Here is a 15,319-nt window from a genome sequence, read left to right as displayed (position 1 = left end):
GCTGTGTGAAATGTTAAAATGTTTTTTATTAAAAAGCATACAACTTTTGGTGAATAAACAAGATAAAACCTTGCAGTTGCAACTCTTGGGCAGATATAGAACAAATCATGTATAGTACATGCATGTGCATATTTTAATAAATATTTTTTGGGTACCGTGTTGGCATGAGAGAGCAGATACATTAGCAGCTTACCATAAAAGGTTTAATTAACATCCGTAATAATGACCACAAGAGGGTGCTCTTAATTACTGTTCCGTGAATGCTGTTGGACTTCAAATCTCAGAGCCAATTTTAACACTTACAAAAAATCAAGTGAATTAGTCATAAGTGGAATCTACCTGAATTACTTGAAACCAGCCATAATGCTTGGTCATATAATCTCCACCTAAATACACATTCCTCTAACTTGAAGCTAAACTAGAAGGATCCTAAGCTTCCCTTTCATGTGTGTGTTTTTGCATTAACACAGCTGTAAGAATAGCAAGAATTTTTGTTTACTTTAGTTACAAATCTCACACCTACAAAGTATATAGTAAAACGTTTTGTGTTTGATACAAAAGTCAGTTTCAAAATGAAAAGATATTTTCGTGATGTCCAGTTGTTTTAAAAAAAGAAAATAAATTTTCGTGTTTGGAACTGCAAGTACTTCAGCCAGATTCATGCACTAAACGACCTACTGAAAAAGTGCTTGATTTGGCTTTACATCTTGTTGGCAATTTAATCATTAAAGGTGCACAATTAACTTGCTGCTCCGTCTTGAAAGGCACCTCGTTTTCCACTCCCAGAATATATCATTTTTTGTGAGCTTTATGCATCTGTTTCTGTGTGTGGGAAATTAGAGCGTATTCATCCCAGTTTTAAAATGCCACTTAAATTCCGGACAGAGAGTGGATGCGATGTTAGAGTGCCACTTCCGATGAAGTGGCGCTTCCCACTTGACGGCCAGTTAGTGGAGTACTTGTGTTAAACATCATTCAATACACAGGTAAGCACTGCGTTTCAAATGCGGCCATCAGACTGCTGTATTTACGCGCACATCACTAATCTTTTGTGGCAGTTTATGCTGAGACTGTAACAACTTCCAAGCAGACCACCCACCTTGCAGTGCAGGAATGCATTTTGCACAATTGACAGACCTTTAGGTTGTTTCCTTTCTCTCTTTTCTTTTTCCCCCCTTCCTTTCTTTCTTTCCTTTTTTTTTTTAAACCTGTTCCTCTGAATCTGCCATTCAAAGAACAATAGATTCAAATAATGGCAGCAACGTTGAGTTTCCTGTCTGTTCGTGCTGCTGACAAAAGATCAAGACTAAAAGAAGAGATTTTTGCCTCTGTATAAGTTGAAACTGATGAGGCTTACTCCCGCTGTAAGTCACACTGTGCAGTTTTGAATGAGACAGCTAGCTTCTGGCTGGTTCTTTCCTCTATTTCTATCAAACTGAAAGGAAGCAGCCCTGAGAGAACAGCAACTGAGGTGAAAGCTGCTGTACTGCTGAATTAACCCAAACCATAGCTATGTCACTCTGGAGTCTGAAGTCCACGGCTTCTCTGCGCTTTAGAACTGCATGGCAATGCAGTGCAGGCTCTCTCCCATCCTTAGCTGGGGGCTTCCAGCAACGTCAGGCTACCTGGGCTGGGACATATGCTGTACCTATGGCCGTGGCTGGGCGAGGGATAGTCAGCACAGAGTCACTCTGCCACATTAGAGACGGCTCTGCTGCCCTGATGCTACTCCAAAATGTCCATTCATTCATCCAGATCAGTACTTCATGTCTATTTTGGCTCTTGTTTGTTGAAGCATGTTTTCCAGACCTTCCTACTAACATTTAAAAAGGTAGGCAAACAGATGAGCAAAATGCATCCTTTCTGTGTGTGCGTACACAGGGCAAACAGTGTAATCTTTCTATTAAAAAAAAAAAACAAAACCAAAAACAAACAACTTTGTAAGGTGTATTCTTCTGTAACTTTGGCAGCACAGAAGACTAGCAGGAGTCATGGGCACATAATTCGGTGTTCTCCAGCTGCCAGTGATATCACTTCAGTGACCTCTGTGTTGGGAGTGTCTGACACCACCAGTGAAGACAGCTGCTGGCAAGATGGTACAAGACCACATAAAAGGTTAGGGACACAGTTCTAGCAAAAATCTCTGGGTACCTGACAGAAGCAAGGGACCAATCAGTTAAACAGAGCCTCAACCGGGTGTCATCCTGCTGGCTCACAGGTCCCTAGAGCAGTTGAAATCCTTACATTAAAATCACAGAATGGGTCAGGTTGCAAGGGAGCAACCTTGACTCGTTCAGCATTTCTGCTCAGGCGGGGTCATCCCAAAACGCATGGCACAGGATTGCATCCACACAGTTCTTGAGTATCCCTAGTGGGGGAGACACCACAACTTTCTATCATCTTCTATAGAAAGTGGCCCCATGGTGGATTGTCATGCATATTTTATCTCTCTTGATACAGCAGCTCAGTTGATTAGCAGTATGTAGTCCAGCTTATGAGGAGACAGACAACCACCTAGGATGAGTTTAATGTGAGTTAAAGTATAGCCTTTTTGGAGACCTCCTTATATGGAGAGTGTAGAACCAGGATCCCTGATCAAGTCTCCTTTTCTCAGGCAGAATTTTTGTGCAGGCCAAAAACCAGAATTTGGGCTGTTTTTTCAAAAACCAGGACTTTGAGTGTCTGGTAGACTGTTGGAAGAGTAATGCAGTGTAATGCAGCAATAATCTCTGAAGGCATGGTGAATATGCATGCATCCTGAAAGGCAACCATGATGTGTGCAGACCTATTTTTTCTTGTACAACCAGTGAATCCAAAATGACCTAGAAGCTGCAAAACCTTGGTTCATGATTGCTGTGGGTTAGCTGCTTGTGCTCAGACAGTCCTGTATGTTCTAAAATCTTCCTGTATGTGTTCAGTAAACCCAGGGTGTGTATGTAGTGCTCACTGCGTAACTGCTGCACAACAAGAATGCGTTGAGACATCATCTGGTAGAAATACAGGAGCCATATAAAAAAGTGTTAGTGATTATTATGTTATTACTCCCAAGTGAGAGTCTGATTGAGGATGAAAAAATCCTGTGTCAGATTTCTGCTTGAGGCATTTTGTCTCCAGCCACAACCATGTAAAGAATCTTTCACAAGATAACAACATTTGACCACCATTGTGAGGCTGCAGTCTACACATTGCTAGATCAGTTTGAATTACTTCTGGGCCCTCCAGCTGCACAGGAAGAGCAAGTGATTTGAGCTTCTTTATTGCAAAAGGACACAGCAAATTTACCTTAGTGTGCCTGCATGAGTAGTTACATCTGGCCCATCTCAGTACATTCATTGCTAAAGAATTGTGAATTTGTTTAGTAAATACCTGCGATGTGCCAGAAACTGGGGAAATAAGAAAGACAGAAAAAGACGTGCATGCTTTGAATTGCTTTCATGCTTACAGTTTTCAGTTGGTAAAGAAGCACGTGGATGGCATCTCCACATTCCTCAAAGCCGTGTCAGAGGTCTGTTCTACTTCCTAAGGTTTACTGGTAGTGACAGAAGATGCTGCTCAGGACTTGTCAGTGTTGCAATAATTTACACTTCCTTTCCCTTCCACCAAGAAGAGCAAATTACAGACAGAAGGGGGAGAAAGAGAGATGGAAAAGTAATATTGCTGTTATTACTGAGAAGGTAGAGGAGATTTTGTTAAGGGATTCAGCCAAACTGCACATCTGAGTCTCATGTGCATACCATACCACTTTTGTTAGCTCCAAGTGTCTCTCTAAAGTGATTGATTTGCTCACTTCTTGCAGCCATGCAAAAATCCAGGCTTCTCATCAAAGCTGGTCTTTTAAACTGACCATGGGATTGTTACATAGAGTCCATGGGAGACTGCTACAAATTACTTGAATTTGTGTCTTAGAAAGGGCTGAATCGCAGGAGTTGCCTGTTTTTCTCCCTTAGGGGTAAACTGAGCCACTTTCCGCTGTCCACCTGATTCCATGCAGGACAACAGGCAAATTGCCTGTTGTCTGGGCCACAGTTCCTCAGGGCAGTGGAAATGGTGCTGTACACCACAGTCTGGTGTACCTGTACCTGGCATAATGTGTCACTGAGCTTGGGGAGAATTGGTAGTGATGCTTTTGTTTAATTAGACACAAGAGAATGGCTTCTGTTTTCTTTAAAACTTTAAAATATTCCCCAGAGGCCACCACATGAAGGCTGCTACATGCAGTATCCCAAGGATGATTTTTGGTGGCTTCCTGCCCTTACCATGGACAAGGCAACACCTGTGACATTTGTGGGAATCACTGCTACACACAATTCAACAATGAGACAGTCAGAAAAGTGTCTGAAAGTGCTTCAGGGTGTGTGCCAGGTACAGCTCCTCCCTTGTGCAGATCCTTTCCCGTACCACAGGGCAGGCAGCAGCACAGAGGTGCGGCGTGAGTCACGGAGCTGATGAACCACCCATGAAGTCTGTGAGCTGCTGTCACAGTCACACATGGAGGATGTTCCCCTGTCAATAGCACTTATGTTTATGATTAAGCACAGATGATCAATTCTCTCTTGCAAGGCTAGTCATGCTGGATGGAATATGGTTCCCAAAATCTGACAGAGAGTTGTGTCAGGAGACATCTTCTGGAGGTGGTCAATACAAGCCTAAGTGCCCAGCCAGGCTCACTACAGGGCTTGACCTCACACGAGGTCAGGGAGCTCAGGCCCTCATCTGCTTCAGTGCTTGGTACTTTCAAGGACAGAGATTCCCACCACCTTTCTGTGGGTTGTTCCAGGGCTGTACTGCTCTCAAGGAAAGTTTTCTCCTCACATCCAAACCCTTTTGGAACTTGTGCCCCTTCTGCAGGGCCTTCTATGCTGTGACTGGTCACTTCTGAAGAGAGTCTGGATTTACCTTCTCTGTAATGCCCTACAGGCAACTGGAGGCTGTAACTAGGCCCCTCCTCAGATGTCTCCTTTCCATGCTAAGCAGAATATGTTTTGCAGAATGGACTGAGCTGACAACACCTCTTTAACACAATCAAGAGTAAGTTAGCCTCCAGTCAGGAGCTGTCAGCAGGTAATGTGAAGGCAGAGCACATTTTCCGTAGAAGGCACAAGGCAATGTGCTGATTGGAAGTCACCATTGCCAGTTTTCAGTGACAGCAGTAATTAATAATGCACAGGGATAAAGTGGGCCAACAAGAATAAAGAGTAACCAAATGAAGCTAGCAGACTAGCTAGATACACAGTCCAGCTGAGTGTAATTCTCAGTGAATGGTTCACCATGGCTGGCTGCTCCAGGAGAGGGTCTCATGCACTTCCTTACTGTTTTCTGGATCCTCCTTATCACAGCAATATTTGCTTTGGTGGATTTTGTCTTTTCCTGTTACTTTGTCCATTTCTTTCTGTGAATTTGTCTTGTGGGTTTTAGATCCAGGCAAGACCACTGGGTCTACAATAACTAGCAATAATGGGTCACACAGCTGGATTGTGTGTGGTAAGAAGAAATTAATCCTCTGGCTGAATGTGAAGCTGCTGTCTGCTGGTTTCATTTGTTGCCTCTTTATTCTTGCACTGAGAGACACACGAGTACTTACTGCCTGTTGACCTTCTCCTTGCCTCTCAGTGCTGAGGGAATCTGCTTTCATGCTAGTCATCTCTTTTCTAGACCAGCATATAGTCTTGATATAATTGGCTATTTCTTACTTCTCATTATCCTCCCAATATATTTCTGTCCTTTTTGAGTTCTTCCATCTCCTTTCTAAGCCAGGGAGATAAAGGTTAAATATTACTCCATTGGCATTGTGAGAGGCATGTGAAAGAGGAGATTTAAAAGTGTGTTTGGATACGTTTAGCAAGGAGGAGAGAACTGGCTGTTTGCTGATCATTTATGTAATGTTTTCCCTGGTTGTCTGAGGGCTTCTCAGTGATGTAGATAAACATGATGACCTGGAAAAGACTTTACCAGCACCACTGTCAGCTTCTGCTTTGTCCAGGCCACGGTCCTTTAGGCATCTTCAGTGAAGTTCCCAGGGGTGTTGTGACCATTTACATGTTGCCTGATTTTCTGCCTGCCGAGATGCACTTGGAAACAGAGACAGTCCCTCCCCCTGTCCCAGGGAGGAGAAATCATATTATGAGAGCACTTTTGATGAAAAACTTCACCTTTTATTTAAATTCCCTCTTTTCTTTCCTACAATGGTGAAGAGGTACTGCTGAAGGTAGCTTCTGAAAACTCACTGGAAGGGGAGAAGATTCAGGGCATTTCAGTGGTAGCCTCTGAGGGAGGGGCACCTATGAAAGCTGCTCTACAGAGGGACTAGGAAGACTGGAGAGTAGACAAGCCTCTTTAGAGGTGATGTGACCCATGAAGTGAAGGCTGCTACAGAAACATCTGGCAGGAGAAGAGAGTTCTTGCAGCAGCTTGCAATGGACCCTGGAGGCCCCACAGCAGGTAACAAACACTGGAGTCATTCCCCCTGCAAGCAGTTTCATGCAAGAAGGTGACAGCAGAATCCTCAAGCTCTGAAAGCAATTCAGGTCAAGGTAATACCATAGTTATTAAAGCAGCTGAATCTGTCATTTTTACTGTTGGAAAATGGCTTCTCAGACATCCCTGAAAGAAATGGAGCTATTTTATTTTCTAAGTTGCCTTCTGCAAAGAAAATCACTGAGAGGGGACACAGTGTTTGGCAAAAAGAGTGTTAAAATTCAGCTCAGGCTGAAAAGCACTCAGCTTTTAGATGGGTGAAGGCTGGCAGGACTTTCTATCTACTTTCAGCATTTTTTTAAATATTTGTAAATACACGGTTTTGGACTTGGCCTAGGAGTCAGGCCCCATTTTTGCTGGCACAGCCCAGAATTAAGAAGTTTATTGTGTGAGGCTTGTGGTACTCGAGGCAAGAGCTGCTCTTTGTGCCAACATGTCTGTCCTAAAGTAAGCCATGGGCACTCAGGGGGGCAGGAGGAGAACAGATGAAGCAGTAGTCTGTTTTTTACTACTAGGAATGTTATGCTAGTAAGATGTCCTGTTCTTTTTACAGAATTATCCTCTCTTGCTGTTAGAATAATTTCTCCTTCAAAGTCATAAAATACTGCTGGCAAGGGAAAACTCTGCTTTAAGAATAGCCCAGAAAGCAGCAAAGGGCAAATTTTTATGTAAACCATTTTCTCAAACCATTTTCTCTTGTGTCTTTACCCAGGAGCTGCCCCCACAATTCAAGGTACAGCCATTATGGTGACACTTTAGGTACACATACAACAATAGGGCATGTCTGCAGTGAAATGAGATATGCATCACCTTTGATAAGGGAAGACTTGCAGGTATGCAGCTTTGGCCTTAAATCCCCAGTACCCGTCCTTTCCCATCCCCCAGTTTTGCTTCACGGCAAAAAACTTCACCTAAATAAAAGCTCTGTGCTTTCCTTTAACTTTCCCCCAGTTCTGCAGGGGATCCTCTACATATGCAGCTTCTTCCAGTGGCTGCATATCAAAGGAAGTGTTTTAACAAACACAAAGGATGGACAGAGGTTTTGTGCTCCTTTGTTATTCCTTGCAGCATATGCATGTCTGCTGGGGGAATCAAGTTGTTTTCTTGATCAAGGAGCCATTGGAGATTAACCTTCTCTCAAAGTCCTGGCAGGACAAAGCTGCTTCTCCTGGCAGCAATCAAAACACATGCCATGAGATGAAACACTGGGGTAGGTAGCACCCAGACTCAGGGCTGGAGGAAAGCTGACTGGTGTAGGGAGAGACACTATTCATGCGGCCTCTGCCACTGTGTGAGTATCTCTCTGAGCATGTGTGGTTGTAGCCACCTATTTTCAGTCTGTGGAGATTGCTGAGATGGAGGAAGGGACAATCAGCCCGACTTTGCAGAGTATGAGTGTTTTACATTGTGGCAGGACCTGGGTTCTGGCCTGACTATACCACCACCACTGCTTCTGTGTGGTGTCCCTCCCTGTGCTTGTCACTGCTTTGGCTCAGACACTCCCAAACAATACCCAGGCCTGGGAGCACCTTTGGGAAACTCCTGGAACAATCCTCATCTATATCCCTTCAAAGTCAGACCCATTTCAATCACAGATAAGGTCCCAATCACACAGGTGTCCCACCAGACTACCTGAATTCCTAGCCCTTGCGTGCTGCCCTTCCTTCCAGTGACTGAACCCTGCCCCTAAGTAACAACTGTCAAAACATGTGGTCTGAGTGTCTGTACATATTTAGGTGAGAGGTTGTTAGGAGGGGTAACCCAAAGCCAGCATTACACAGCAGCTAGGACACGTTCCTGCCAGGCTGTGGGGAACAGACCTGCACCAGTGTGTGGGTAACACTGGAACATCATGGTCTGCTGGGGTGCACCCTCCAGGGCTATACCCTGGAGCTGGCTGAGAGTCTCTATCCCTGCTACCTCCCAATCTGCTTTGCATCACAGGGGCTTTAGCCACCAAAGGGAAAGAAGTCTGGAGGCTTCATGCCCTTGCCCAGGTAAGGACAGCTGTGGTGCCTTCTGTAGATGTAAGACTTGCCATGCAAACGATCCAGCTCCCAGATGGCTTCAGCTCTTCTCTGTGCAGCCCAGCTCTTGGGAACATGCAGGAAACCTAAAGTTATTGATAGTGAAAACAGGCCAGTCTATTGGCAGCCCCAACAACCCTTTAGATTTAAGTCCTGTGCAGGACTGGTCCGTGGTGGGCTGCTTGGGAAGGCACAGATCCTCTTTAGCTGTGTCCAGCAAAGCGAATGGAGCTGGAAACTAAAGAGAAAGGGAATTTGGGTCAGCAAGGAAGAAAAAGGGCAAAGGAGGGTGTTTATTTCTTTAATATTCTGCTCTTTACTCCTGGTGAGAAAAACATTCATGAGAGTCCTTCTGCCACACTGGTGCAGCCAGGTCTTCATCACAGCATCCATGAAGGAGGAGCAGACAGTTCCCAACCTGTTTGATTGCTGCTGTGGGCATGGTTTGTACTTGCTTCATTTTTGCCTGTCTCATTGTTTCATGGTTCATTTGGCTGGACTCTTCATATGAAATAACATGTTAGACAGGCTCTGTACTGGGAGTATTGTGGGAAGGCAGTAGCTGCCTGTGCAAGGGATGGGCAAAGGGATCTGCTTTTAGCATCCATACTGACTGCCTACGAAGCAATTGTGCGTGTTTGCCTTGTCAACCCATTTACAGTATAATAATAATATTTCACATCAAAGAAACACACCTATGAAACCTAATCTTTCTGGCCAGTGGCTCTGCCCACAAGCTTTCTGCACTGTGTCCTACCAGCTCATTCCAACTCTTGCTTAGTGTTAAACAAGGAATAATGAGACTAGCACGTGCCTGATGTTTTAGTTGAAAAAATTTGGTTACAAACGAGTGGAAGAGATATTTCCCTTCCAACCTTTCATTTTTAGTCCCCTTTCAGCAGCGCTGTTAAGTGGGTTAACATATGTAACAAACCAAAATATGAGTGGCTTCTTCTTGAAAAGAGCACAGGCAGGTGCCTCAGCTACAATAGGACACTGAAATGTGTGGATGGGGTTGAGGGAATGGAAAGGGTAAGGCCTGTGTGGAGGTGTGGACCAAGAGATAAAGCAGAGATAAGGTCTCTGCAACTTTCCTCTCCAGGACACTGTTACTCCCTGGGCAGCCCAGTGGCTCCAAAGCTCCTCAGTTTATCAATATCTCCCATTTCTTGGGGAGCCTCTTTAGCTGCCCACTCACAGGGAGGGGAGCGTAGAGGGTGCAGGGGAGAATTGCACTGTCCCACCCCACTGTGGTGCACCTCCATCCTGCCCTACTCCTGAACATCTGGGGCAGGGGACACTGGTGTAGGAGGCAGCACCAGGGTCTGCATCCCCGTCTCGGCCGAGCCTGCTGCCAGAGAGGATCAGGACAGGCCCTTCTGGGTGTGCTGGCGGACCAACATACAAAGGGCCACCACAGAAAGTAGGGACTGGAGCTAGCCAAAGAAAAGCAGAGAGCAAACAACTTAGTTTTTTTTAGTGCTATCAGTGGAAAAAGTGGGCTGGGGTCTTTTAAACTTGTATCTCATGTCCAAAATTTCATTAAGTTCTGTCTCTAAAAGCCTCACAGCAGACAGTGGTAGTGTCTGGGTTAGAGGATGCTCAGACCCCTGCCATGTTCAGACATGCAAAATAGGCCCTCTTTCCATTACTCCAAAGGCTGTGAAGCTCAGAAATGCTTTGTTCCCAAATCAAACAACTGTAAAATCCACACCTGAGGGTCGTAAAAAGAGTGGAAAAATTTAGATTAGAAGAGGATCATAATGAGGTCCCCTGTCCCACCCTCTGATCAAAGCATTACTCACTCAAGTGAGGTCAGGCTGCCTTGTCAACTCTAGAGTATCTCCCAGGACAGAGGTCCCATCACCTCATATCTGGGCCTTGTCTGCATCAATGATGCAAAGAATGTTTTGCTTATATCCAGCTAGAATTTCCTCTGTTGCAGCTCATGCCTGTTGTGTCACCATCTCCTCATGCACCTCAGAGAAGAGGTGCCCCTTGCTCAAGTAAGCAATGGCTGACTAAAAATTGTAGCCCACTGTAGTCTTTTCCTCAGGCTGAACATCAGTTTCGTCCACTTCTTCCCAAAATGTCCTGCACTCCCATCCCTGGGACATCTGTGTAATCCTGTGTTTGAGCTCCTTAGTTTATCAATAAATAATTTATCATTTCTTGGGGAACCCAAAGCTTTTCTTTGAAATTCCAGATGTGCTGAGCAGAGGGGCCCAGCCCGTCTCTGCAGGGTCTGGGTATGCTTTGTGCTGGGCAGTCTTTAAGGCATGTGCTGGCGTTGTCTTTTAGTTCTGGGTCTGGGAAGTGATGGCACATGTTCACAGTGTGTGCCTGCTGCTGCTGAAAGCTGGCTAGGGCACACAGGAACACTGGAGTATGCTCCCATACAGTGACAGGACACTGGCTCAGAGCTCTTGTTGTTTGCTGTATGAACTTTGAGAGGTCTCTACCAACCTCTGGCTGCATAGGGCTATATTTCTTGCCCAATTCATATATTCTGTCTTACACTCATGCATGAACTAATACTATTTTTTAGAAGTCCTCTGTGCAAGTACAATGTGCCTGACACCACCATTCTCCCTGTGTTTAGAAACATTTCTTAAAGACTTTGTATTATTTGATATTTACATTGTTTCACTCTATGTTTTTGCATTTGCTAACTGGCATTTATTTACAGAATGGAATGCAAGTACTTTTGATAAGCACATTTAGTGACTGGTTTCAGAAAGATGGGGCAGGGCTCACCTTACAGATAGTTTTAGACCTGTTTAGGAAAGGTTGTGGGGAACCAATAGCTGCACCTACATTTTTCTGTTCCCCACTGGTTTTATTTGCAGTTAAATTTGACTGATTCTTAATAGGCGCAGTAGCACACTGGAGTCTGCTCCCAGCTTTCAGCTGGTCTTCCTCAGAGGAATACAGCTTGAGGCTGCGTGAGGAGCAGCAGGAGCAGCAGTGTAGTCAGCCCTGTGTTAAAACAACAGATGCTGTACCAGAGTCCAGGATTTTGTTTACAGCACAGGTTTTACACCAGCATAGGTGCCTCTTAGGTGCCTCTTCAATTTATGTGCAGGAAAGATGATCTTTCTGCTTCATTCCATTGTGACAGCCAGGTTGTTGGAGAAGGTTACGACAGCTGACAGCCTTCAGAGGGGAGACTTGCCTTCAGTTGACCTGAAATAAATAAATAAATAAATAAATAAATATTAAAAAAAAAAAAAAATATATATATATATATATATATACAGCTTTCTGTTCACCTGTTGCCTGTTTATACAGCAGTATCAGGCAAGGAAGAGACAAGGTTCCAGAAGATTCATCTGTCTCTGAGAAGTGAGATCTTCTTACCATGAGTGAAATAAAAAATAAACCCAAAAAGGATCAAGTCTCTTGCTTCTCTCCATCTACCATAAGATTTTTTTTAATGCAGAAAAAAATTTATTTTCTAACAGAAATAACAAAGAGATTTCACTCATCACCCTAAAACCAGAAACTGCTCCTGTAAGCTGCTAGCTGACCAAATTCTGTACACTGCAAAGCAAGATTGCATTTCCCCAGTGCTGATTGGAAGTGATCTTGCTGAGTCCTTTAGTATTAAAGTTGATGTATATTTTCTTGCATCCAAGTTTTTTTCAGGATTGCACAAAGGAGACGGAGTTTAAGAGCAGCTTTATTTTAACCTTTTGGAAATCAATGACTTCTTGGTTATTTTCAAGCTTTTGAGTAGTCAGAATAGCAGATCACTCATCCATTCTCATTAAATGGATTTTCAGGAATGGCTGAAATCCCAGGACCTTATCTATTGAGGATATGTAACAAGTTGGTTCTTTTGCTTCCTTGTTCTTTGGCAGTGCCTTATATCTCTGAATGCCAGAAACACATCAGATGCCCTGAAGATGGTCATGTCAAGCTGTGTTTGTGTGTTTGGGGTAGTTCATTCTTGTATAAGCAGGCTTCACAAATAAAGCAAAGGCAACTAGGGTGAACTCCACAAAAATGCAGCTTCCCAGAAGAGTGAGCACTTACATGTAATTGCTTGTAGTTAAATTAGATGAGTGTCTTCACTTTGTAATGTAATAAATGCACAGCCATATCTGATTGTGACATTATGCCCCATATTTCCTTCTGTGAAGCAGTAGCAAATTGAAAGGCAAGGTATTATCTTGTAACAGTGAATTTTTAATAAATAATCACAGAATCATAGAATGGTTTAGGTTGGAAGGGACTTTAAAGATCATCTAGTTCTAATCCCCCTGTCATGGTCAAGAACACCTTCCACTAAATCAAGTTGCTCAGAGCTTCATGCAACCTGGTCTTGAACACTTCTAGGGATGAGGCACCCATAACTTCTCTGGGTAACCTGTTGCCTCACCACCATCATAGCAAAAGATTTCTTACTAAAAACTAATCTAATTATTTCTCTCAGTTTGAAGCCATTATCCCTTGTCCTGTCACTAGATGTCCTTGTATAAAAAGTCCCTCTCCAGCTCTCATGTAGGTTCTTTAGGTACTGGAAGGCTGCAATTAGGTCACTGCAAAGACTGTTCTTTTCTAGATGAATAAACTATTCTCTCAGTCATTCCTCTTAGGAGAGGTGCTACAGCTGATCATCTTGGTGGCCTGCTCTGGACTCACTCCAACAGCTCCATGTCCTCCCTGTGCTGGGTGCAGGTTCCAGGTGGGCTCTCAGCAGAGCAGAGCAGAGGGGCAGAATCCCCTCCCTCCCCTGCTGCCCACGCTGCTTTGGATGCAGCCCAGGACACGTTTGGCTTTCTGGGCTGGGAGTGCCCATGGCTGGGTCATGTCCAGCCTCTCACCCACAGCACCCCAAGCTCTTCTCTCAGGGCTGCTCTCCATCTGTTCATCCCCAGCCTGTGCTGGCACTGGGGGTTGCCCTGACCCAGGTGCAGCACCTTGAACTTGTTGATCCTCATGAGATTCCTATGGGCCCCTTCTTGAGCTTGAGCAGATCCCTCTGGATCACATCCTGTCATTCAGGAATGTCAGTTGCACCACTAATCTTAGTGTCATCTGCAAACTTGATGAGGGGGTACTTGACCCATTTGTCTGTGTCATTAATGAAGGTATTAAATAACACAAGTCCCAGTACATCCCCTTGAGGGACACTACCTGTCACTGATGTCCATTCGCACTCTGAGGCCTTGGCTAATGCTCTCTGGGTATGACAGTCTAACCACTTTCTTAAGTGTCTAGCAGTCCACCCTTTAAATCCATCTCTCCCCAATTTAAAGAGAAGGAAGTTGCGGGGAACCATGTCAAAGGTTTTATAGAAGTCCTGATAAATGTTATCTCTAGCCCTTCCCTTGTCCACTCATAGAGTCAATGGAGTCACTCTATCATGGAATGCCACTAGGTGTTCAAAACAGAAGCTGAAGTTTAAATTCATTTTCGTCCAAATCTTTGGGCTCAAATGTCATGTTTTCCCTAGTACAAGTTGGAAGCTGGAATCCTTATGTACTCCTATGTCCATGGAGCCATGGCTTTTAGAAGAGTATAGAGTACTATAAGACTCAAAGAAATCCATCAGAGCTCATGGCAGCACACCCTGCACGTGCTGGCTTCCACAACACTGGAGCACATCTTGGGTGATGGATGCTTAATTGGACAAAGCCCCACTGAGAGTTACTCTGCTCAGGAAACGTGTACCAGCAGCATGCAGGGGGACACGCAGGAAGGCATGATTTGCAAGTGATCCTGACTGCAGTCAGGCTCCAGGTGTAAGCATCAAGGTCATCCCTGTTCTTCCTGACACACAGAAATCCCACTGGCGAGGGAGTGGAAATGCACTGATGATGACCCAGTGCAAAAGACTCACAAGTGTTCAGCAGAAAGGGGCTGACCTGCAACCCTGATCTCTTACTGTGAAAGGTGAAAGGGAGTAATGAATTGTCCTTTGGTACTTCTTGCTCTGACTTTTGCATATTGAATTCTGTACATCAAGGAAAACCTTGCTGCTGTTTGGATGGACTTTCCAGATCAACATCAAAAATCTGTAAGGCTTTTCTCTGAAGATTATGTTGGCCACACAGTCAAGAAATATCTTTTGTCATGCCTTTTTGCCATAGTTGTCTGATGATAACTAGGTGGACCTTGTGGGCTCTTCAGGACCTGAAGATGCCTTCCCAATCGGGAACATGCCTCTGTCTCTGGGCTATGACTTTTGTCTAGCAATATTGTAAGCATGTTCTAAGAAAATACTCTCTGTGGGTTTTGAATTAAAATTTGCCTGTATATAGAAAGGAATGTAATGCTTTTCTCCTGACTTTAACTATTCCATAATCACACGGTCTTTATGAATTTTTGTGTCTCAGCCTAATTTCATTGTTGTGAAAGTGCTCACATTTACATGCCTGAGGAGATAACTAGGCAGGCAAAACCCAAATTCCATGTGTTTGGTTGCAACTCCTTTGCTCCTGGAGTTAAACTCAACTGGCTGTTTTGCATTGTGGTTACAAAATTGAGAAAGGATTGAATTCCCTGGTGCTTGAGATCCTCAGTGTGTATGTACCCAAAACAGACTTTCCAGAAGTGCTGAGACTCAAAGCTATGAAGCAAGCCATTGTAAGTAATGGTCCACAATACACTGAAATAAAATACTACTCTGGCAGAAAAAAAACCATGGAAAAGTAAAACTTCTGGGCTCACAAACCAGACTAACATATTGTCCTGAAGATGCTCAAGGGAAAATACCATTTTAGCTTGAACTTTGAAGTCTACAGAAAGAATGGGTGGGTTTAGGGACTCTAAGGTAATGTTGTGAGGTTTTTTCAATACATATCCAACTA

At 44.1% G+C, this 15,319-nt stretch overlaps 1 long non-coding RNA gene across 3 annotated transcripts in view; it reads right to left on the bottom strand.

The window, feature by feature from the left end:
* Nucleotides 1-9,319: 9,319 nt before the first annotated feature.
* LOC135289234 (uncharacterized) overlaps nt 9,320-15,319 on the bottom strand; it is a 28,188-nt gene continuing 22,188 nt past the window's right edge. For all 3 annotated transcript variants that reach the window (XR_010352023.1, XR_010352021.1, XR_010352022.1), the window contains one exon: nt 9,320-11,687. This is a non-coding gene — a long non-coding RNA (uncharacterized LOC135289234). The remainder of the gene's footprint in view (nt 11,688-15,319) is intronic.

This window comes from Passer domesticus, chromosome Z (assembly GCF_036417665.1).
Source record: "Passer domesticus isolate bPasDom1 chromosome Z, bPasDom1.hap1, whole genome shotgun sequence".
In the NCBI taxonomy this organism is placed as follows: domain Eukaryota; kingdom Metazoa; phylum Chordata; class Aves; order Passeriformes; family Passeridae; genus Passer; species Passer domesticus.
The sequence above is the reverse complement of the archived record's forward strand: the minus strand, read 5'-3'. Positions and strand labels throughout refer to the sequence as shown.